At 40.3% G+C, this 23212-nt stretch overlaps 1 long non-coding RNA gene across 1 annotated transcript in view; it reads left to right on the forward strand.

The window, feature by feature from the left end:
* Positions 1-22966, forward strand: part of LOC132343741 (uncharacterized) — a 59057-nt gene extending 36091 nt beyond the window's left edge. Inside the window, exons 3-4 of the long non-coding RNA XR_009492671.1 lie at positions 149-202; positions 22248-22966. This is a non-coding gene — a long non-coding RNA (uncharacterized lncRNA). The remainder of the gene's footprint in view (positions 1-148; positions 203-22247) is intronic.
* The last annotated feature ends 246 nt before the right edge of the window (positions 22967-23212 follow it).

Genomic DNA, 23212 nt, shown 5'->3' on the forward strand with positions numbered 1-23212 from the left:
AGGATGACCTGCTAATTATTTTACCATATGCTGCCAACCTCATGTGACCCATCAGCCTAGTTCCTGACCCTGGACATTAACGGGAAGGCCTCTAAGGCTGCAGTGAATAAAAGTCCTTGTTGTTGAGCAGGTTTTCTCTTCATTCCAGGACGCATCACGCTGACCAGGGAGACGAGACTATAATAGGAAGAGCACAATGATGGTGAGTGTGATTTTGTTTTTCTGGCCACAGACTTTTCATTCCCACCGTAGAGAACACTCATGTCCGTTCGCTAAGCTCAGGAAAGAAATAATGAGAAACAGGTGACAGCCTTGAAAGCATCACGGAATCAGTTCCCTGAGCAATTGACTGCTCTCCAAAATGATGCCCTGAGCATGTGCAAAAGAAATTTAAAAGAGTATAAATGCAGCAAACCGATCCAAGTCATGTCTGGAGAGAAAGATGTATCACGCTGGGACATAGAATAGCCGTTAGGGTGGGCAGCAGAACAGGATCTGCGATTTCAGAAACTACAAACCATATCGATGTGAGAGGCTGCCAATCTCTTAAGACAGGATTATATTCCTCTTGTCTCTCCTGTGGTCCCTCTCTTCAGTCTCCTAAGACATGGTCACTGTTTTCTTTTATTTGCCTTAAATATATAAGAGGCAACAGAGTTGAGGAGAGGGTATGGGCTTTGTGACCAAACACGTCTGTCTGCTTATTCATGGGCAAGCAGCTTAATCTTTTTGAGATTCAGCGTCCTCCTCGGTGGTGAAACAGAAGCAGGGGAAATCTCCCTGTCCAGGTTGTTGCTGTGAGCTTTAAAGCTAATGTCTTAAAGTGTCTGACTCCCATCTTAGCAAATGATGGCTAAGCGAATGATTAGCAATGAATTCTCTCCTGGGTGCTTTTGCTGTTTTCATTCATGTACAGGGTTAGCTCCTGAGACGTGACCTCGCCGGACGTTGTCACGTGGAGAGCAGAGCTCGGACTCAAGTGTGGAGAAGCTGCTAATTCGTGTTGCAGAGACTGAGACGGAGAGTAGAAAAATATGCACTGCGTTCCCATAACTGTGTGCTTTCATTTGGGAAAAATACTTGGTGTTTATTTATGTTTTCATTGCATTATGTTCTTACAGAGTACTCTGTGTTGTCTGTATTGAAAAGAAGAATTAGGAATTTGCAATATTGCTGATTACTACTTGTGGGCGAGGTCAAGAAAGCACAAACCATGGGATCATGAACTTTTATACCATTTTGGAAATCATGTCCGTGCTCTCAATAATTATTTTTATCACTCAAAACATTATATTCAGTATTGCTTAGCCAAAGGAAACACTTATTTATTTGTTGTTGTTCCATCACTAAGTCGTGTCCACCTCTTTGAGACCCCATGGACCGCAGCATGCCGGGCCACCCTGTCCATCACCAACTCCCGGCGCTTGCTTCAAACTCAAGTCCACTGAGTCAGTGATGCCATCCTACCATCTCATCCTCTGTCACCCACTTCTCCTCCTGCCCTCAGTCTTTCCCAGCATCAGGGTCTTTTCCAATTAGTCAGTTCTTTCCATCAGGTGGCCAAAGTATCAGAGCTTCAGCTTCAGCATCAGTCCCTCCAATGAATATTCAGGACTGATTTCCTTCACGATTGACTGGTTAGATCTCCTTGCAGTCCAAGGGACTCTCAAGAGTCTTCTCCAATACCACAATTCAAAAGCATCAATTCTTTGGTGCTCAGCCTTCTTTGTGGTCCAACTCTCTCATCTGTAGATGAATACTGGAAAAACCATCACTTTGACTATATGGACATTTGTTGGCAGTGATGTCTCTGCTTTTTAATATGCTGCCTAGGTTGGTCATAGCTTTTCTTCCAAGGAGCAAGTGTCTTTTAATTCTGTGGCTGCAGTCACCATCCACAGTGATTTTGGAGCCCAAGAAAATAAAATCTGTCACTCTTTCTATTTATTTATACATCTATAAACTAGATCTTCCCCCAAATGAAAAATCTTATCTATTAAATTGGAAAGTAGATTTGAAAAAGTACTTAAATCCACAATCAAATTGTGCTCCCCATTACTTGGGCTAATTTTTAAAATAAGTAGAATGCTCTGGGAAAATGATAGGAAGGAAAAGACATGGATCCATTATTTCAGCCCCCAGAGAAAGAGAATCTTCAGGAGTTCCTTGCCATCACCTCTAAAGATGGAAAGCACGGACAAGAAATTCTAGTCAGCAATGACGGAAGTAGGTTGGCAATCATAAATTAAAATTAAGGAGTTGAAATGTGATATAAAATCATTTAATCTTGATGATTTATGCTGGTTCTCAGAGGCAATTATTTACCAACGTTTATGTTTATTGCTCTTTTGACTTTTTTAATTACAGTAAACCCCAAATTCAATTATACACTCTAGTATATATTTCAAGCAATAGTATTGTAAATAAAAGGAGAATCAATTAATAATGTGCTTAGTCTAGCAAAGCTAAGTCAAAGATAATACAAAGCATGGGGCAACTTGATTAAGGTTTGAAAGGGGTGGAAAAGATTCCATCTGGTTAGGCTGGAAAATCGAAAGGTTGAAAATGATGATTCTTTTCCCCCCTTTTTTTTAAAGTAGAGAGTTCTTTACTAAGCGACTTCTAACAGGTTATATAAATTGTAATTTTCTAAGTTTAGAGGCAGTGAAAACATTACTTATCAGTCATCAGGGATGTGGTTTTTAGGCCCAAGCTACAGTTTTGTGGGTTTATCTTCCTTATCATCTCCCACTGGCATATGCTGTTGGACTGATACAGGCCGATCCAGCTGTGTTTTGTGTTCCTTAAACATCTCACACTATTCCTCAAATGTTTGGGGTTTGACAAAACCCCAAATGCATTTGGCCAAGCACGTTTTCCCTTGATTTTTAAACACATGTGGGTTTTATGGGAAATTTAATCCATGTGTTTTTGATTCCTTTACACTTAACTCATCAAAATGTTGTTGTGTAAGGTCCCTTTGATGTCCAAGAAGCTTTTGGAGCTATTTTTTTTTATGGGACACTTTAATCCTTTTTTCTTAGAAACAGGAAGTTACATGATGCCAAGAAAAAATAAACTCACACGCCAGGATGGTGATATTTGATTGAACATTGAAAAAACCCGAAGGTTCAACTTGGTTCAGAATTTGACTGCAATCATTCTCCTGGTCATTAATTTCTCATTAAATTTGTGGCTTCTTGGTGGTTTTGAAACAATAAAATGTTATCTTGTTCTTCAGGAGGAAAATGTAGAGGTGGTAGAAAATCACAATCAGTGTTTATTTTTATCTGTAAATTTGTATTCATTTATTTCTGGCTGTGCTGGGTCTTTGCTGCTGCTCTCCGGCTTTCTCTATTTGCGGTGAGCAGGGACTGCTCTGCTGTTGTGGTGCACAGGCTCTGGGACACTCCAGCTTCTCTCTTTATGGCTGATGAAGCATAGTTGCCCCATGGCATGTGTGGTCCTCCTGGGCCAGGGCTCGAACTCATATCCTCTCCATTGGCAGGCCAATTCCTACCCAGTGGACCACCAGGGAAGCCACTCCACAAGCAGTTTTTACACTGATGGTGATGTCTTGTAAATGAGATCGGCATTTTAGCACATACGCATACAGACCTAAAGGAGCTCTGTCAGTTGAGGATAAATTCTGTCCTTCTCCATACGCCACAAAGGAGCCTGGAGAAAAGTATTTGATAGGAAGCTAGAGCGAAAGGGAAAACCCACTCAAAACATTTTGGGAAACATGTGCATGGCTTATATTAGCATTTTGTGTTTAAATGTGTCACAAAGACGTTAGGAAAATGTCATACATGCACATATAAATGAGGGGGCTACACGATGAGAAATGTATCCTCAGAATGGATTTTGTAGTCTGGGAAGTAAGGATAATGATAGTACTTGTGCCCATGCGTGCTAAGTCACTTCGGTTGTGTCTGACTCTTTGGGACCCCATGGGCTGTAGTCACCAGGCTCCTCTGTCCATGGGATTCTCCAGGCAACAGTGCTGAAGTGGGTTGCCCTGCACTTCTCCAGGGAGTCTTCCCGACCCAGGGATTGAACCACACCTCCTGTGTCGGCAGGTGGGTTCTTTCCCACTAGCGCCACCTGGGAAGCCCAGATGATAGTACTACCTCCAACAATTACTGCAAAATTTACATCAGTTGATACGTAGAGGGCGCTGTACTGGCTTCTTGCAGGAGCTCAGCAGGATAGCTAATTTTGTTATTTAGCGTCAGACGAGATATCAGTTTGATCTCCCGCTCTAGCAATTATTGCGACCTTGAGTAAGGCCCTCTCTCCTCAGCCTCGGTGTCCTCATCTCTCATGAGACCTCTCAGAATTGCTGGAATGAGTTATGTACATCAGGTCATCATAGAACCTCGGGGTCTTCTATGCATTGATACATGAAATGTTACCTGTTTGACAGATGAAATTTGAGTGACCTTGTCCAAAGTCACCCAGGTGGCTCTAGTGGTAAAGAACCCACCTGCCAGTGCAGGAGATGCAAAAGATGCAGGTTCGATTCCTGGGTTGGGAAGATTCCCCTGGAAGAGGGCATGGCCACCCACTCCAGTATTTTTGCCTGGAGAATCCCCATGGACAGAGCAGCCTGGCGGGCTACAGGCCATGGGGTCACAAAGGGTCAGACACAATTGAAGCGACTTCCCACACATGCAAGTGGACCCATGAAGTTCAAACCTGGATTGTTCAAGGGTCACCTTCAGTTGTTTCTTTGAGGATGTTTTTTCTATAATGTGGAAGTCTTTCCATAAAGCTAATCATATTAAGCAAAGTAGAAGGTTATGTTTACAAGACAGTGTTCTGGGGACATAATCTCTGCTTTCCTAGTTCTGAGGTTTGACAAACCTGTATAGAAAGACCACTGAGCTTTCCTCCCCGGGGACTTCTCTGGTGGTCTAGTGGGTAAGAATCTGCCTTCTAATGCAGGGGATGTGGGTTCCACGCCTGGTCCAGGAACTAAGATCCCACATGCCACGGGGTAACTAAGCGTGCATATGCAGCTACTGGGCCCGTGTGCTCCGGAACCTGCGTGCCCACGACTAAGGCCTGATGCAGCTAAAGAAGTGAATACAGAAATAAATATTTAAAAAAGCAATCACACAACTTTTCTCTCTTCTCTTCCTTTGTTTTTTCCTTAAAACCCACCTTTAAGGTAAGATGGCAGAAAGTAAGGCAGGGGCAGGACAGACAGGCCTTACTACTGGAGAGGTTTCGTTCTCTCTCTAGTAGCATGGGGATTTTGAGGGATTCTGTCTCATGAAATCATGAGCTCATTCCAGTCTGTCATCATTATCAGAATTAACCTACCAGTTAAAATGGCAAAAGCTTTATCTTGCAATACCTGAAGATTGTCACAAATCATCAGAGCCATTTAATTGATCCAGGAGATTGAAATGATAGTGGTAGTGGAAAAATGCCTTATAAAATCACATATATCATTAGCTGCCTGATAGGAACATTAAATAAACAGGAAATACCAGAATTTCGTATCTCAAGAAGGATGACCAATCACATATGAAACTAATAATGTAAGTTAATGAGAGTTTTTTCTCAAATGACAGAATTATTATTTTGCACTCTACTTTGAGAAACATCTTTTGGGCAAAGCGAGGGGAAAGGTATTGTATTCTATTGGAAAAGAATAGATGTGTACATGACTCTTTTGCTTATGCTTTGCACTAATCAGCAAATAAAATGATACTCTTACTTTAATGGTAGGTTCCATGAACTATGAAGTAGAAGAATGGCTTACAATAAGTTATTGAAGAGCAGTAATAGATGGTAGTTTTTCAACCTAATTCTAATCCTGTTAGCATTATTTGCTATTTACATATTTATTTTAATAACAATGGTAGCAGCTGGTATTTATTGAGTCTTTTCTGTGTATCAGACACTATTCTCGGGGGGGAAAGTGAAAGTGAGTGTTAGTAGCTCAGTGGTGTCCAACTCTTTGCGATCCCATGGACTGTACCTGGCAGAGTCCTCTGTCTATGGAATTCTCCAGGCAAGAATACGGGGTTGTGTAGCCATTCCCTTCTCCAGGGGATCTTCCTGACCCAGGGATTGAACCCAGATCTCCTGCATTGCAAGCAGATTCTTTACTGTCTGAGCCACCAGAGCACACACTTTTCTGTGTACCAGACACTATTCTTGGGATTTTATAGAAATTAACTCATTAAATCCACATGTGAAAGTATCATTATTGTTCCCATTTTACAGATGAACAAACTAGAGTATACAGGTTAAGGAAATCGCCCAGTGTTATTCAGCTAGTAAGTGGCAGAGTCTGGGTTGCAGAGCTTTTACTTAAAGTATAGATTATCAGAAGGGGCCACTCATTCTGTGATTTTTGTGTCATAAACACAGCTTTTCTCTTTCAAAAAAGCTGGCCCTCTGAAGACATATTTTGTTCTCTAATGGGTTCTCTGGGGGCAGTGTCTGATTCATCTTTGTGTCCCCAAAGGGTTAAGAAAACAACTTGCTGACTGCTGTTACCTGTTGTAACCAAATCTTACTTTCTTTTATATCAAATGAAAATGTGTCTCTACGTTTAGAACATCTGGCCGTACAGAATGTTTTGTAACTCGCCACCAGGAATGTGACACCCACAGTTTTTAATAAATCTCCGAGTGTGTCAAAACACCTGGTTAATATAGGCCATCTGAGGGAAGGAGAGAGGAAACCTTCTGATGTCTGTGCCCAGCGAGTTGTGGGGAGTACACCCCAGAAATAAAGAAAGGAACCAAACCCAGTGCCCAGGATTGTCAGGAGTCATCCCTTCTCATGACACTTCCCATCCATCACGCCCCCACCTGAACGAACCAGGGACGCAAGCCCTCTTTCAGAAGTCTTTGGAAAACTGAGATCTGAGCATGCTAGGAGCAACGAAAGGGAAAGAAAACCAAGGCAACAGGAAAAGTAGCTGATTGTCGTGCTTCATGACATGGAAAGTTATTGGGACGTATAGACATTATGTAGAAGTTAATTTTTTTCACTATACTATTTATTTTGGAATAATTTTAGATTGACAGGGAACTTGCCAATATAGTACAGAGAATTCCCATATATTTTCTACCCAGCTTTTTCTTAGTGCTGAAATCTTAACTGTGGTACCTTTGACAAAACTAAGATATGAACATTGGTATTGGCTTGGCCAAAAAGTTCGTTTGGGTTTTCCCATGTGCTGTTGTGGGACTTTTTGGAACTTCCGGAACTTTTTGGCCAACCCAACACAATTCTGTGAACTAAACTAGAGACTTTATTTGGATTTCATTAGGCTTCTCACTAATATTATTTTTTGCCCCCCTGATCTGATACAGAAGACCACACTGTATACATTCATCTGGTCTTCTAGTCTTTTCTAATCTGTAGCAGTTTCTCCATCTTTCTTTGTTTTTTCATTAGTGGATGGCTTTTAAAAGGAAAGAGAGTTCTCTGTAAGTATCAAACCATTTTGTGTTTGTGTGTATGTGTGTACACAAAATGGTCAGGGAACTTTCTCTGGAGGTAGCACTTGAATAGAAACTTAAGTTTAAAAGATGAGAAGTTACAAGGGATGAAAAGAGCTTAGAAAAGAGGAGTCTGGGTAGAAGGGGCAGCACCCACAAAGGCCCTGTGGCAGGCAAGCCAGGAAGAAGCTGAACATGTGCAAGGAACACTGGAAGACCAGGACGGCTGGAGTGGAGGGCCGGGGTACACGTGACTGAAGGCTGTGGTTGTACATGTGACATCTTTCCTGGAAGATTTCCTCTGTGTCTTGCACAACATAAAAAATAATTCTCCAAAAAACAGATCTAGATGGAACTAAGCTATGACTCCTAATAACCAGACAGCATTTCTCTGACCACAAAAGCCAACCCAGGCTCATTCTTGAGAGGGCAGGCAGATACCTGACTATTATTGGAGATAGTTCAACAATATCTGCTTTTTCATGTGAAGTTCTGGCAGAACAAGCTGAAAGGAGTTGCCAATATTTCTAACTACCTAGGTGCTTAATGATCTATTAGCTGTTGGCTCTCTCCTTCTCTCTGGAAACTATTACCTAGCTTAATCTACCCTCACCCCCACTGCTCCATCAGTCAGATCTATGCAAGTTGCCAAATATGACAACGTTGAAATGAATGATATAGTTATTTTAATCATCTGAAGGAAAGATTGTGTATCTTATGAGAGGATGGCAAAAAAGTATACATCTCAGACTGTTCATTTTCTCTCCAAATGCCTTTCCTTGAAGAGGTTTTTGCAATCTCTTGATTTTCTGCTGTTGAGCTATAGGGTTCATGATCTGAACACCTCTCCACTCACCAGACCCTTGCCTTCTAGGTGCTAGCCAAGAAAAAAAGAGTGGTTTATGAACCATTTGTGTTGCTTCTTCTGCAAAAGCTGTCATATATCAATATATAAAATTGGAGAGTTTCAAAAGCAATAAGTAAAACTTCAGCCACTGCTCTCAATAGAGCTTTTCAAATCTCTGTCATCCACAAAAATAAAGTGTATAAATTGAAATTGATTTTTAGAAAACCGTCATAAAAATAAATCTAAACATTTGGAAACATCTGTTGGATGGCTCAGGAATTTTATTTTTATTCTTTCTGAATGAGTCCAGCTTTTGAAAAACTGGGGCCAATTATATCTGTTAATGTACAAAATCAATCAGATGTATGGATATACACAGTAGGAAGAAACCATCATAACCTTGGTTTTCCTGTTGATCATGTTTCACCTCAAACTTCAACTGTCGAGCATAATAGATACAATCACGGGCTTTGGTTACATGTAATTGTGGTTTTAAATTCTGTGTCTTCCACTCATTAACTCTATGACCTTGAACAAGTTACTGAAACATTTCTAAACTTTGGTATATAGGTTTAACAAATGGAGATAATAATATTTCTGCTATCTAGAATGATTGCAAAGATTAAATGAGATCATTTACATTAAGGGCTTAACAATGCCTTGTTGATTTAAAATGATCAATAAAAGTTAACTCCTTATATAATTGGGCTTCCCTTGTGGTTCAGATGGAGAAGGCAATGACATCCCACTCCAGTACTCTTGCCTGGAAAATCCCATGGACGGAGGAGCCTGGTAGGCTGCAGTCCATGGGGTCGCTAGGAGTCAGACACGACTGAGCAACTTCACTCACTTTGTGGTTCAGATGGTAAAGAATCTGCCGCAATGCAGGAGACCTGAGTTTGATCCCTGGGTTGAGAGATCCCTTGAATGAGGGCATGGCAACCCACTTCAGTATTCTTGCCTGGAGAATCCTCAGGGACAGAGGAGCCTGGTAAGCTAAGTCCAAGGGATCACAAAGAGTTGGACACGACTGAGTGACTGAGCACATAGCACATTCTTAATAAGATCAAACATTTATTACCCTTCTTATGTGCAGGGCAGTATTCCAACTGTAGAAAAAATAATTCATCATGGTTTCTTTTTGGAGAACTAGGACCTATTCACATGGAAGCTTCATTATTAAATAGACAATCTAAGAACAAAAATAGAAAGAATTTAGAAAATAAAGTAAATGACTAATTGTCAAACACCCACACAGGCAGAAAGGAAACCTCTGAAGGTGAAGATGGGTAGAATTCAAAGAGGCTAGGCAGAGTATTCTATTATTGTGTGTCAGTTCAGTTCAGTTCAGTCACTCAGTCGTGTCTGACTCTTTGCCACCCCATGAACCGCTACACGCCAGGCTTCCCTGTCCATCACCAACTCCTGGAGTTTACCCAAACTCACATCCATTGAGTCAGCGATGCCATCCAACCATCTCATCCTCTTTCGTACCCTTCTCCGCCTGCCCTCAATCTTTCCCAGCAATTATTGTGTCTAGAGATTGTATTAATATAGTAACAAATCATATATCAAAGATTGCAGCAGTAGAAAACTTAGTTATTGTGAAATGAATAGTTCAATAGTCAGAGATACCAAAGGAACATTTCATGCAAAGATGGGCTCAATAAAGGACAGAAATGGTATGGACCTAACAGAAGCAGAAGATATTAAGAAGAGGTGGCAAGAATACACAGAAGAACCATACAAAAAAGATCTTCACGACCCAGATAATCACGATGGTGTGATCACTGACCTGGAGCCAGACATCCTGGAATGTGAAGTCAAGTGGGCCTTAGAAAGCATCACTACGAACGAAGCTAGTGGAGGTGATGGAATTCCAGTGGAGCTATTCCAAATCCTGAAAGATGATGCTGTGAAAGTGCTGCACTCAATATGCCAGCAAATTTGGAAAACTCAGCAGTGGCCACAGGACTGGAAAAGGTCAGTTTTCATTCCAATCCCAAAGAAAGGCAATGCCAAAGAATGCTCAAACTACCACACAATTGCACTCATCTCACACTCTAGTAAAGCAATCCTCAAAATTCTCCAAGCCAGACTTCAGCAATATGTGAACCATGAACTTCCTGATGTTCAAGCTGGTTTTAGAAAAGGCAGAGGAACCAGAGACCAAATTGCAAACATCCGCTGGATCATGAAAAAAGCAAGAGAGTTCCAGAAAAGCATCTATTTCTGCTTTGTTGACTATGCCAAAGCCTTTGACTGTGTGGATCACAAGAAACTGTGGAAAATTCTGAAAGAGATGGGAATACCAGACCACCTGACCTGCCTCTTGAGAAATTTGTATGCAGGTCAGGAAGCAACAGTTAGAACTGGACATGGAACAACAGACTGGTTCCAAATAGGAAAAGGAGTACATCAAGGCTGTATATTGTCACCCTGCTTATTTAACTTATATGCAGAGTACATCATGAGAAACGCTGGACTGGAGGAAGCACAAGCTGGAGTCAAGATTGCCGGGAGAAATATCAATAACCTCAGATATGCAAGTGACACCACCCTTATGGCAGAAAGTGAAGAGGAACTCAAAAGCCTCTTGATGAAGGTGAAAGAGGAGAGTGAAAAAGTTGGCTTACAGCTCAACATTCAGAAAATGAAGATCATGGCATCCGGTCCCATCACTTCATGGCAAATAAATGGGGAAACAGTGGAAACAGTGTCAGACTTTCTTTTTTTGGGCTCCAGAATCACTGCAGATGGTGACTGCAGCCATGAAATTAAAAGATGCTTACTCCTTGGAAGGAAAGTTATGACCAACCTAGATAGCATATTCAAAAGCAGAGACATTACTTTGCCAACAAAGGTCTGTCTAGTCAAGGCTATGGTTTTTCCTGTGGTCATGTATGGATGTGAGAGTTGGACTGTGAAGAAGGCTGAGAGCCGAAGAATTGATGCTTTTGAACTGTGGGGTTGGAGAAGACTCTTGAGAGTCCCTTGGACTGCAAGGAGATCCAACCAGTCCATTCTGAGGGAGATCAGCCCTGGGATTTCTTTGGAAGGAATGATGCAAAAGCTGAAACTCCAGTATTTTGGCCACCTCATGCAAAGAGTTGACTCATTGGAAAAGACTCTGATGCTAGGAGGGATTGGGGGCAAGAGGAGAAGGGGACGACAGAGGATGAGATGGCTAGATGACATCACTGACTCGATGGACGTGAGTCTGGGTGAACTCCGGGAGTTGATGATGGACAGGGAGGCCTGGCGTGCTGTGATTCATGGGGTCGCAAAGAGTCGGACACAACTGAGCGACTGATCTGATAGTTAGTAAAAGTAAGATACTGAAATGAAAAGAATATGGTGATGGTTAACAACAGTTAATTCAATTAATTAATGTCAATTAAACATAATGAATTCATTAAATCCCTTCCATAAATAGAAACTTTTCATGAGAAATTCTTGTAATGGGTTGGAATGTTTTTGTTCGACTCTGATTGCAGCCTTCACTCAGCAACTCTGATCTTTTTGAGCAGTCGTGATAAGGCCAGCTGCATCCGAGATGAGCATGTATCAGTATTCCAACACCTTTAGGTCTATCACCCCTACAAAACCCTGTCACTTTAGTTTAATTGCAAATTCCCCGAAGAGCCTCCTCTAATGACCCATTTACATTAAAGCTTTTAAATTAGATTTCAATCTTAATTTCACTTGAAATGTTACCCTGGAGTAATCATTCCATTATAAATCATTTTATTTGATTTTATGGAATTGCTCAATTACAAGAGAAGTATTGAAATAAAGTGCAGCTATACCAAGAAAAGGAGAGAGACAAAAGCAGAGTCTGTTTGACTTTGGGAAAATGTTATCAGTGAGGACAAAACTTAAGTCATTTATAAGCCACACAATGTCTTACAGTACTGAACTGGGGTATATTTTGAAGCAGAGTTAATTGGAGGACTGTGCCAGTTTGAATGGATATTGAGGCTTTAAACTTGGGAAGGAAGCAGGGGGAGGATGCCAAGACCATTCCAGATCAAGATAGGATGTTTCTTTCCCTTCTGAAGAAATTGTGAACCCCAAGAGGGCAACTTTAAACATTTCAGAAATTAACTTCTTCTTTAAATTTGGATACCATTTATACATGTGTGTCTTTATCAACTCTCCTTCAGTTGACAGTTCCTACCCTGTGATGTATTTTATTTGGGCTTCACTCTATACCTGGTAATGTTGCCATATTCAAGGTGAAAACTTTCTGAGGATGTCTTTTTTTTTCTAGTATTAAATTTATTTTTTAAATTGGAGTATAACTGCTTTACAATGTTGTGTTAGTTTCTGCTGTACAACAGGGTGACTCAGCTCTGTGTATACATATATCCTCTTTCTTGATCCTCCTTTCCAAGCTGAACTGTGTGCTATACTGTAGGTTCCCACTGCTTATCTATTTTACACATGGTCATGTCTATATGTCAGTGCTACTGTCTCAATTTGTCCCACCCTCTTCTTCCCTGCTGTGTCTGCAAGACCATTCTCTTTGTCTTGTCTGTATTCTTGCCAATATGTTCATCAGGACCATTTTTCTAGATTCCATGTATGTGCATTAGTATACGATATTTGCTTTTCTCTTTCTGACTTACTTCACTCTGTGACAGACTCAAGGTTCATCCACATCACTACAAATGACCCAGTTTTGTTCTTTTTTATGACTGAGTAATACTCCATGGTATATATGTACCATATCTTCTTTGCTGGAGATGTCTTTTTAACCTACTATAGGGTGAATTGGAATGCTTTTTATTATTAAAAATAAGCCACATTGCATTCTTTGGTTGACAAATTTGGGGAGGTAAAAAGGAAAGATGGACAGGGCTTTTATATGGATAAGCAGATAAGTCTTGCGGCTTCCTTGGTGGCTCTGTGGTAAAGAACCCACCTGCTGTTGCAGGTAGATATAGGCTTGACCTCTGGGTTGAGAAGATCCCCTGGAGAAGGAAATGGCAACCCACTCCAGTGTTCATGCCTGGAAAATTCCACGGACAGTGGAGCCTGGTGGGCTACAGTCCATGGGGTTGCAAAGAGTCAGACACGACTGAGTGACTAAACAACAACAGATAAGTCTTGGAATGGGCTGAAGATACAAATTGGCCAACTCAGAAAGATTATAAAACAGAGCACTGAAGCTTCCGTAGAGTTAAGTGACGTGCTTCCTTTGGGACCAGTTACAAATCTAGCTACTCTGGCAGAGCAGAAACTACTAAGAATGTTCACACATTTCCTTTCTATAACGTTGATATTTTACTCTCTGGAAATACAAACTTCTTTTAAATGTTCAGAAAGGAATGATTTACATTCTTCTAAAAAGTCATTATGAACACCATCTTGTCATAGGATGCAAACTCCATCATTTGTAATTTTTTTTGGTTTTCTGTATAGCCTAGTATCTGGTCAGTTTTTAAACAAGTGTGGTAAAGAATCTGCCTGTCAATGCAGGAGGCGTAAGATAAGTGGGTTTGATCCCTGGGTTGGGAAGATTCCCTGGAGGAGGGCATAGCAACCCAACCCAGTATTCTTGCTTGGAGAATTCCATGGACAGAGGAGCTGGGCAGGCTATGGTCCATAGGGTAGCACAGAGTCAGACACGACTGAAGTGACTTAGCAGGCATGCACACAAGTACTTACCAATGTGTTAGTAAAGTTTTCTTTATATTCATCCAATAATTCATTCAGGGAATACTTAGTATCTGTTATGGGCCAAGCACTATTCTAGACAATGGGCATGTAACAGTCTGCAAGAAAATAAAACATCTACGACATCTTCTAGCTTGTTAATTCTTATCAAAATTCTTATAGTCTTATTAATTTTTTGTCTGGTTGAGAACTCAGTTTCTGAAATATCTACTATAATTGTGGCTATATCATGTTCTGCTTAGAGTTCTGTCAGTTTTTGCTTTAATTCTTTAGGCTAACATTTGAAGTGAAGAGAAATGTAATCATCAACTCATTGGCTAACTGTCATTTTTACTTTTAATAGTGCCCCTCTCTTGGTGCTTTTTTCCACATGTATTTTACCTAATATCAGTATTCTAAGAGCAGCTTCCTTTATACTTTTGTTAAATATCCTGTATAAAATATCTTTTTGTGTTTTTTTATTGCAGAAATATTTCTTTTAAACAACATGATGATTGTTTATTTTTGTACTTTTTAAAATTTTTATTGGAGTATAGTTGATTCACAATGTTGTGTTAGTTTCTGCTGAACAACAAAAGTGAATCAGTTATACACAGACATGTACCCACGCTTTTTTTTAAAAGTTTCTTTTCCCATATAGGCCATTACAGAGTATTGCATAGAGTTCCCTGTGCTATACAGTAGGTCCTTATTGGTTATGTGTTTTTATATATAGTAGTGTCTATCTGTCTGTCCATATCTCCCAATTAACTCCTCCCCCCACTTTCCCCCTGGTTGCCATGTTCGTTTTCTACAATTGTGATTCTACTTCTGTTTTGTAAATAAGTTCATTTCTACCCCCCACCTCTTTTTTTTAAGATTCCACACATAAGCGATACTTGTCTTTCTGTATTTGACTTACTGCACTTATTATAATATGACAATCTTAAGGTTCATCCATGTTGCTGCAAATGGCATGACTGTGTTCTTTTTTATGGCTGAGTAACATTCCATTGTATATATGTGCCACATCTTCTTTATCAACTCATCTGTCGATCGACATTTAGATTGCTTCCCTGCTACGGCAATCAAAGCTACAGTAATCAAGATGGTTATGTTTTTGTATTTAAGTTCAAACTTGTAAAACAGCAATTTGTTGACCTCATTTCCCCCCCTGACAGCTCCCCTACTTTCCATACCCATTTTCCTTCTCTGGAAAGAGAAGTGATAGCCCCTCTCTCCCAGAAGTGCTCAGGGAGAAGTGAGGGACGTATGGGGTAGATGTCTAACTTTCAGCTCAGTCATTGACTCACTTGCCTCTGCTGGGCCTGGGACTCCAAGTGTGAAGCCCTCCAGTTTAGTTATTTGTTATTATCCCCAGAGAAATGAACACATCCCTAATGTGACGATGCGGGCCTTGTCTGGCTGGGGGAGACGGTGAGGAGGGCTGTTGGATTTGCAAGTTTTCAACCAGTTCCCCTATTTTTAGCCCTTGCCTCTTTCTCCTTTTACCACGTTTCACCAAATCAGGTGATTCTATTTCTTGACGCCTTCTAGATTTCTACCTGACAAAGGAGCTGGCTTTGCATGATACCACACTCCTGCATTTATGCTGTAATTTTCTTCTCTGTGCTGAGACAATTATCACTATCCTATCTTCTCCCTCTTTTCTTTTTTTTCTTATCTCTACCTAATTATTTTTTAATTAATTAATTTATTTATTTTACTTTACAATATTGTATTGGTTTTGCCATACATTGATTTGAATTCGCCATGAGTGTACATGTGTTCCCCATCCTGAATGCCCTCTCCCACCTCCCTTCCCATCCCATCCCCCTGGATCATCCCAGTGCACCAGCCCTGAGCACCCTGTATCATGCATCAAACCTGGACTGGCGATTCGTTTCACATATGATATTCCACATGTTTCAATGCCATTCTCCCATATCATCCCACCCTCGCCCTCTCCCACAGAGTCCAAAAGACTGTTCAATACATCTGTGTCTCTTTTGCTGTCTCGCATACAGGGTTATCGTTACCTTCTTTCTAAATTCCATATATATGCGTTAGTGTACTGTATTGGTGTTTTTCTTTCTGGCTTACTTCACTCTGTATAATCGGCTCCAGTTTCATCCACCTCATTAGAACTGATTCAAATGTATTCTTTTTAATGGCTGAGCAATACTCCATTCTGTATATGTACCATAGCTTTCTTATCCATTCGTCTGCTGATGGACATCTAGGTTGCTTCCATGTCCTGGCTATTATAAACAGTGCTGTGATGAACATTGAGGTACACATGTCTCTTTCAATTCTGGTTTCCTCAGTGTGTATGCCCAGCAGTGGGATTGCTGGGTCATATGGCAGTTCTATTTCCAGTTTTTTTAAGGAATCTCGACACTGTTCTCCATAGTGGCTGTACTAGTTTGCATTCCCACCAACAGTGTAAGAGGATTCCCTTTTCTCCACACCCTCTCCAGCATTTATTGCTTGTAGACTTTTGGATAGCAGCCATTCTGACTGGTGTGAAATGGTACCTCATTGTGGTTTTGATTTGCATCTGATAATGAGCGATGTTGAGCATCTTTTCATGTGTTTGTTAGCCATCTGTATGTCTTCTTTGGAGAAATGTCTGTTTAGTTCTTTAGCCCACTTTTTGATTGGGTTTTTTATTTTTCTGGAATTGAGCTGCAGGAGTTGCTTGTATATTTTTGAGATTAATTATTTGTCCGTTGCTTCATTTGCTGTTATTTTCTCCCATTCTGAAGGCTGTCTTTTCACCTTGCTTATAGTTTCCTTTGTTGTGCAGAAAGTTTTAATTTCAATTAGGTCACATTTGTTTATTTTTGCTTTTATTTCCAATATTCTGGGAGGTGAGTCATAGAGGATTCTGCTGTGGTTTATGTCGGAGAGTGTTTTGCCTATGTTTTCCTCTAGGAGTTTAACAGTTTCTGGTCTTACGTTTAAATCTTTAATCCATTTTGAGTTTATTTTTGTGTATGATGTTAGAAAGTGTTCTAGTTTCATTCTTTTACAAGTGGTTGACCAGTTTTCCCAGCACCACTTGTTAAAGAGATTGTCTTTTCTCCATTGTATATTCTTGCCTCCTTTGTCAAAGGTAAGGTGTAAATAGGTGCATGGATTTATCTCTGGGCTTTCTATTTTGTTCCATTGATCTATATTTCTGTCTTTGGGCCAGTACCATACTGTCTTGATGACTGTGGCTTTGTAGTAGAGCCTGAAGTCAAGCAGGTTGATTCCTCCAATTCCATTCTTCTTTCTCAAGATTGCTTTTGCTATTTGAGGTTTTTTGTATTTCCACACAAATTGTGAAATTATTTGTTCTAGTTCTCTGAAAAATACCGTTGGTAGCTTGATAGGGATTGCATTGAATCTATAGATTGCTTTGGGTAGTATACTCATTTTCACTATATTGATTCTTCCAATCCATGAACATGGTATATTTCTCCATCTATTTGTGTCCTCTTTGATTTCTTTCACCAGTGTTTTATACTTTTCTATATATAGGTCTTTTGTTTCTTTAGGTAGATATATTCCTAAGTATTTTATTCTTTTCATTGCAATGGTGAATGCAATTGTTTCCTTAGTTTCTCTTTCTGTTTTCTCATTGTTAGTGTATAGGAATGCAAGGGATTTCTGTGTGTTAATTTTATATCCTGCAACTTTACTTTATTCATTGATTAGCTCTAGTAATTTTCTGGTGGAGTCTTTAGGGTTTTCTATGTAGAGGATCATGTCATCTGCAAATAGTGAGAGTTTTACTTCTTCTTTTCCAATCTGGATTCCTTTCATTTCTTTTTCTGCTCTGATTTCTGTGACCAAAACTTCCAAAACTATGTTGAATAGTGGTGGTGAGAGTGGGCACCCTTATCTTGTTCCTGACTTTAGGGGAAATGCTTTCAATTTTTCACCATTGAGGATAATGTTTGCTGAGGGTTTGTTATATATAGCTTTTATTATGTTGAGGTATGTTCCTTCTATTCCTGCTTTCCGGAAGGTTTTTTTTTTTTTTTTTTTTTTTATCATAAATGGATGTTGAATTTTGTCAAAGGCTTTCTCTGCATCTATTGAGATAATCATATGGTTTTTATTTTTCAATTTGTTAATGTGGTGTATTACATTGATTGATTAATTTGCAGATATTGAAGAATCCTTGCATCCCTGGGATAAAGCCCACTTGGTCATGATGTATGATCTTTTTAATATGTTGTTGGATTATGTTTGCTAGACTTTTGTTAAGGATTTCTGCATCTATGTTCATCAGTGATATTGGCCTGTAGTTTTCCTTTTTTGTGGCATCTTTGTCAGGTTTTGGTATTAGGGTGATGGTGGCCTCATAGAATGAGTTTGGAAGTTTACCTTCCTCTGCAATTTTCTGGAAGAGTTTGTGTAGGATAGGTATTAGTTCTTCTCTAAATTTTTGGTAGAATTCAGCTGTGAAGCCGTCTGGTCCTGGGCTTTTGTTTGTTTGAGTATTTCTGATTACAGTTTCAATTTCCATGCTTGTGATGGGTCTGTTAAGATTTTCTATTTCTTCCTGGTTCAATTTTGGAAAGTTGTACTTTTCTAAGAGTTTGTCCATTTCTTCCAAGTTGTCCATTTTATTTGCATATAGTTGCTGATAATAGTCTCTTATTATCCTTTGTATTTCTGTGTTGTCTGTTTTGATCTCTCCATTTTCATTTCTAATTTTGTTGATTTTATTTTCCTCCCTTTTTTTCTTGATGAGTCTGGCTAATGGTTTGTCCATTTTATTTATCTTCTCAAAGAACCAGCTTTTGGGTTTGTTGATTTTTGCTATGGTCTCTTTTGTTTCTTTTGCATTTATTTCTGCCCTAATTTTTAAGATTTCTTTCCTTCTACTAACCCCAGGGTTCATAATTTCTTCCTTTTCAAGTTGCTTTATGTGTAGAGTTAGGTTACTTATTTGACTATTTTCTTGTTTCTTGAGGTATGCCTGTATTGCTATGAACCTTCCCCTTAGTACTGCTTTTACAGTGTCCCATAGATTTTGAGTTGTTGTATTTTCATTTTCATTCATTTATATGCATATTTTGATTTCTTTTTTGATTTCTTCTGTGATTTGTTGGTTATTCAGCAGCCTTTCTTGCATCTTCTCGATCCTTGTCTCCAGGCTATTTATCTGTAACTCCAATTTGTTTTTAAGATTTTGCATCATTTTCACTATCATTATTCAGAATTCTTTATCAGGTAGATTCCCTATCTCTTTCTCTTTTGTTTGGTTTGGTGGGCATTTATCCTGTTCCTTTACCTGCTGGGTATTTCTCTGCCTTTTCATCTTGTTTATATTGCTGTGTTTGGGGTGGCCTTTCTGTATTCTGTCAGTTGGTGGTTTCTCTTTATTGTGGAGGTTTCTCGCTGTGGGTGGGGTTAGACGGGTGGCTTGTCAAGGTTTCCTGGTTAGGGAAGCTTGTGTCAGTGTTCTGGTGGGTGGAGCTGAATTTCTTCTTTCTGGAGTGCAATGAAGTGTCCAGTAATAAGTTTTGAGATGTCAATGGGTTTAGTGTGACTTTGGTCAGCCTGTATATTGAGGCTGAGGGTTATGTTCCTGTGTTGCTGGAGAATTTGCATATGTCTTGCTCTGGAGCTTGTTGGCCCTTGGGTGGTGCTTGGTTTCAGCACAGGTATGGAGGAGTTTGATGAGCTCCTATCGATTAATGTACCCTGGATTCAGGAGTTTTCTGGTGTTCTCAGGATTTGGACTTAAGCCTCCTGCCTCTGGTTTTCAGTCTTATTCTTACAGTAGCCTCAAGACTTCTCCATCTATACAGCACCAATGATAAAACATCTAGGTTAATGATGAAAAGTTTCTCCACAGTGAGGGACACCCAAAGAGGTACACAGAGTTACATGGAGAAGAGAAGAGGGAGGAGGGAGACAGAGGTGGGCAGGAGGATAAAAGGGGGAATCAAAAGGATAGAGACAGATCTAGCCAGTAATCAGTTCCCTAAGTGTTCTCCACAGCCCAGAACACACAAAGAGATTGACAGAGTTGGGTAGAGAAGAGAAGGGAGAGTGGGGAGACAGAGGCAACCTGGTGGAGAAAAAAGAGAGTCAAAATGGGGAGAGAGCAATCAGGCCAGTGATCTCGCTCCCAAGTAAAAGTGGGTACTGAAGACTGGGTTCTTAAAGGTACAAAGTTGATAACAAATACCAAAAAGCAAAGATTAAAAATCTTGAGTAGAGGTTAGATTCTCAAAAATACAATATTAAAAACAAAAACAAAACCCCAAAAAACAAAACAAAACAAACACAAAGTCACAGTAATTATAAAATATATATATATATATATACAAAGTTTGCTTTTAAAAATAGTGTTTCTTTTTTTTTTAGTCAAGGTAATAGTAAGTTATAAAAATGAAAATTAAAGGAGTAATGGGGACTTAAAAATAACAAAAAAAATTAAAATAAATTTTTTAAATTAAAAAAATGATAATAGTAAAACTATATCTAAGACTTTCTCTGGAGCTGTTGTGGACAGTGTGGGGTCAGTTCATTTTCAGGTAGTTCCTTGGTCTGGCTTGTACTTCTTACGGTCTATAGGCCCCTTCCTATGTAGTCAGGGCTAACTACAGGGTTTTAATCTATTGCACCTGTCACTTCCAAAGCAGTTCCCTCTGTTTATTTTAGCTTTTTCTGTTTGCTGGTCTCTTCAGTGTCTAATTTCCACCCTGACACAAGGGGCACGGTGGTGGTCACTTTTTTTTGGTCTCGCTTGTTCAGTTGTGCTTTGGGGAGGGAGAAACTCTGCAAAAAAATACTACTGGCATGTGCTCACAGTGATTCAGCCACACTGTGTTTGCCCCCGCTCATGGTGTGTGTGCTTTCCCAGTCTACAATGTGCTCTGCCGGGAACTGTCTGATGTGGGCCCTGGTTTGCATGCACTTCCCAGGTCTAAGCTGCTCAGGTTCAGGTTCTCAGGTACTCCACAAAGGTGCAGACTTGGTTGGGCCTGCATTTTGCACCCATCCCAGGTCCGAGCAGCTCAGGTGACCACGTCCTTGGCGTGCATAGTCGCCCCCAGTTGAAGGCTGCGACTTATCCCCTGCCCCGTCCCAGTTGCTCAGTTTTCTGGATGTACAATGGGCATGCCTTCTCAGGTGTGCCATGTGTCTCTTCTGGGAAGTTGATCTCTGGCTGCAACACTCCTGGCTGATGTCGACTGTCCAGAATCTTAAGAAGTCTTGGTTAGCAGCGAAGTCTGCTTGCAGTTTGGTATAGGATGCCTCTCTGGGGCCATGATTGCCCCCTTCTGGCTCTGGCTGCCCTCACCTGCCTGTCTCCAGTGGGGGATGGGCCGGTCCACAGCTGACTAGCTCTGCTCAGTCCTTTGTTCTGTGAGCATGCCTGCTGGTGGTTAGGGCTCTTTGCGGGATCCCAGGATAGCTATCCCACAGTCTGGGTTGCTGTCTCAAGCTAGTTCCCTCAGATTGCCCTCAGGGCATTCAGGCCCAGTCCTTACCCTAAGCAATGCAGCCCACTCCTCCCTGTCCCGCCCCCACTTGCTAGTAGGGGATGCAAGTGTGTGGGCTGCTGCTCTGCTGGGAGTTGCTGTTAGGCACGTAATCTGTGGGTTTTAATTATTTATTTATTTTTCCTCTCTGTTGTTTTGCACTCTGAGATTCCAAGGCTTGCCACAGACCCGTCAGAGAGAGTGTTTCCTGGTATTTGGGAACCTCTCTTTTTTAAGACACCCTTCCTGGGATGGATCTCCATTCCTACCTCTTTTGTCTCTCTTTTTATCTTTTATATTTTATCCTACCTCCTTTCAAAGACAATGGGCTGCCTTTCTGGGTGCCTGATGTCCTCTGCCAGCATTCAGAAGTTGTTCTGTGGAATTTGCGCAGGGCTCAAATGTTCTTTCGATGAATTTGTGGAGGAGAAAGTGGTCTCCCCGTCCTATTCCTCTGCATCTTAGGACTGCCTCCTTCTTCCTCTTTTCTAACATTCGTTGACTCAATTTGTTCTCTGTTGACTCTTCTGTTCAATAGGTCTTTAAAGATTTATAGCATTTTATTCCTTTATTTTGATGGAATTTTTGGAAGGAATGAGACTAAATACACATGTTCATGATGCTAACAATTTTTATTGTTGCTAAGTTCTTAGCCAGAATTTCTATATTTCTTTTTTTTTTTAATTGGAGTATAGTTGGTTTACAATGATGTGTTAGTTTTAAGTCTAGAACAGTGATTTAGTTATACATGTTTCTATCTATTCTTTTCAGATTCTTTTTTCAAGAGTCCCTTGGACTGCAAGGAGATCCAACCAGTCCATTCTAAAGGAGATCAGCCCTGGGATTTCTTTGGAAGGAATGATGCTAAAGCTGAAACTCCAGTACTTTGGCCACCTCATGCGAAGAGTTGACTCATTGGAAAAGACTCTGATGCTGGGAGGGATTGGGGGCAAGAGGAGAAGGGTACGACAGAAGATGAGATGGCTGGATGGCATCACTGACTCGTTGGACACGAGTCTGAGTGAACTCCAGGAGTTGGTGATGGACAGGGAGGCCTGGCTTGCTGCGATTCATGGGGTCGCAAAGAGTCGGACATGACTGAACGACTGATCTCTGATCTGATTATAAAATACTGTGCTATGCAGCTGGTCTTTAGAATTTCTCTGTTTCTGTGAGTTGAGGAGGATGGTATGTGTGTTGAGGCAGGAGGAAGAGGCAATTATAGGGTGTGTTCTTTCACATCCATCCAGCTTGGTATATTTACTCTTTTGTTTCTTATTAAACATTTCACAATAAATGTTATAATCTCTGTTTTACAGATGGGGAAACTGAGACTCAGGGTTAGTAAGTCCCTGACTCATACAACAAAATCGTGCTAAGTTTGAGAGCCAACATCTAATTCCAAAGCAAATGCGTAATATCATCTCTATTTATGGTTAATGATTAAGGATTTAAGATGACAATAAGTGTGTCTATTATTAATAAATCAATTTCACCCACCATTGATCTGATTTGTAAAGTGTCACTGTTTATAGTTTACTTATAGTCACCTTTCAACCATTCATTATTCCCACTCCAGGTACTAAGATTTTCATAACAATTGATTTTGCATATCAATGCCACCACACATTCTGGAGGGCAATTTTTAATGAGGAGACAGTTAAATATGGTCTAATTGGTTTACTGTGGCTGGGTTCCATAATCAATCTACATAATTAACAATTAGATGTATCTGA

This window comes from Bos taurus, chromosome 24 (genome assembly GCF_002263795.3).
Source record: "Bos taurus isolate L1 Dominette 01449 registration number 42190680 breed Hereford chromosome 24, ARS-UCD2.0, whole genome shotgun sequence".
Classification (NCBI taxonomy): domain Eukaryota; kingdom Metazoa; phylum Chordata; class Mammalia; order Artiodactyla; family Bovidae; genus Bos; species Bos taurus.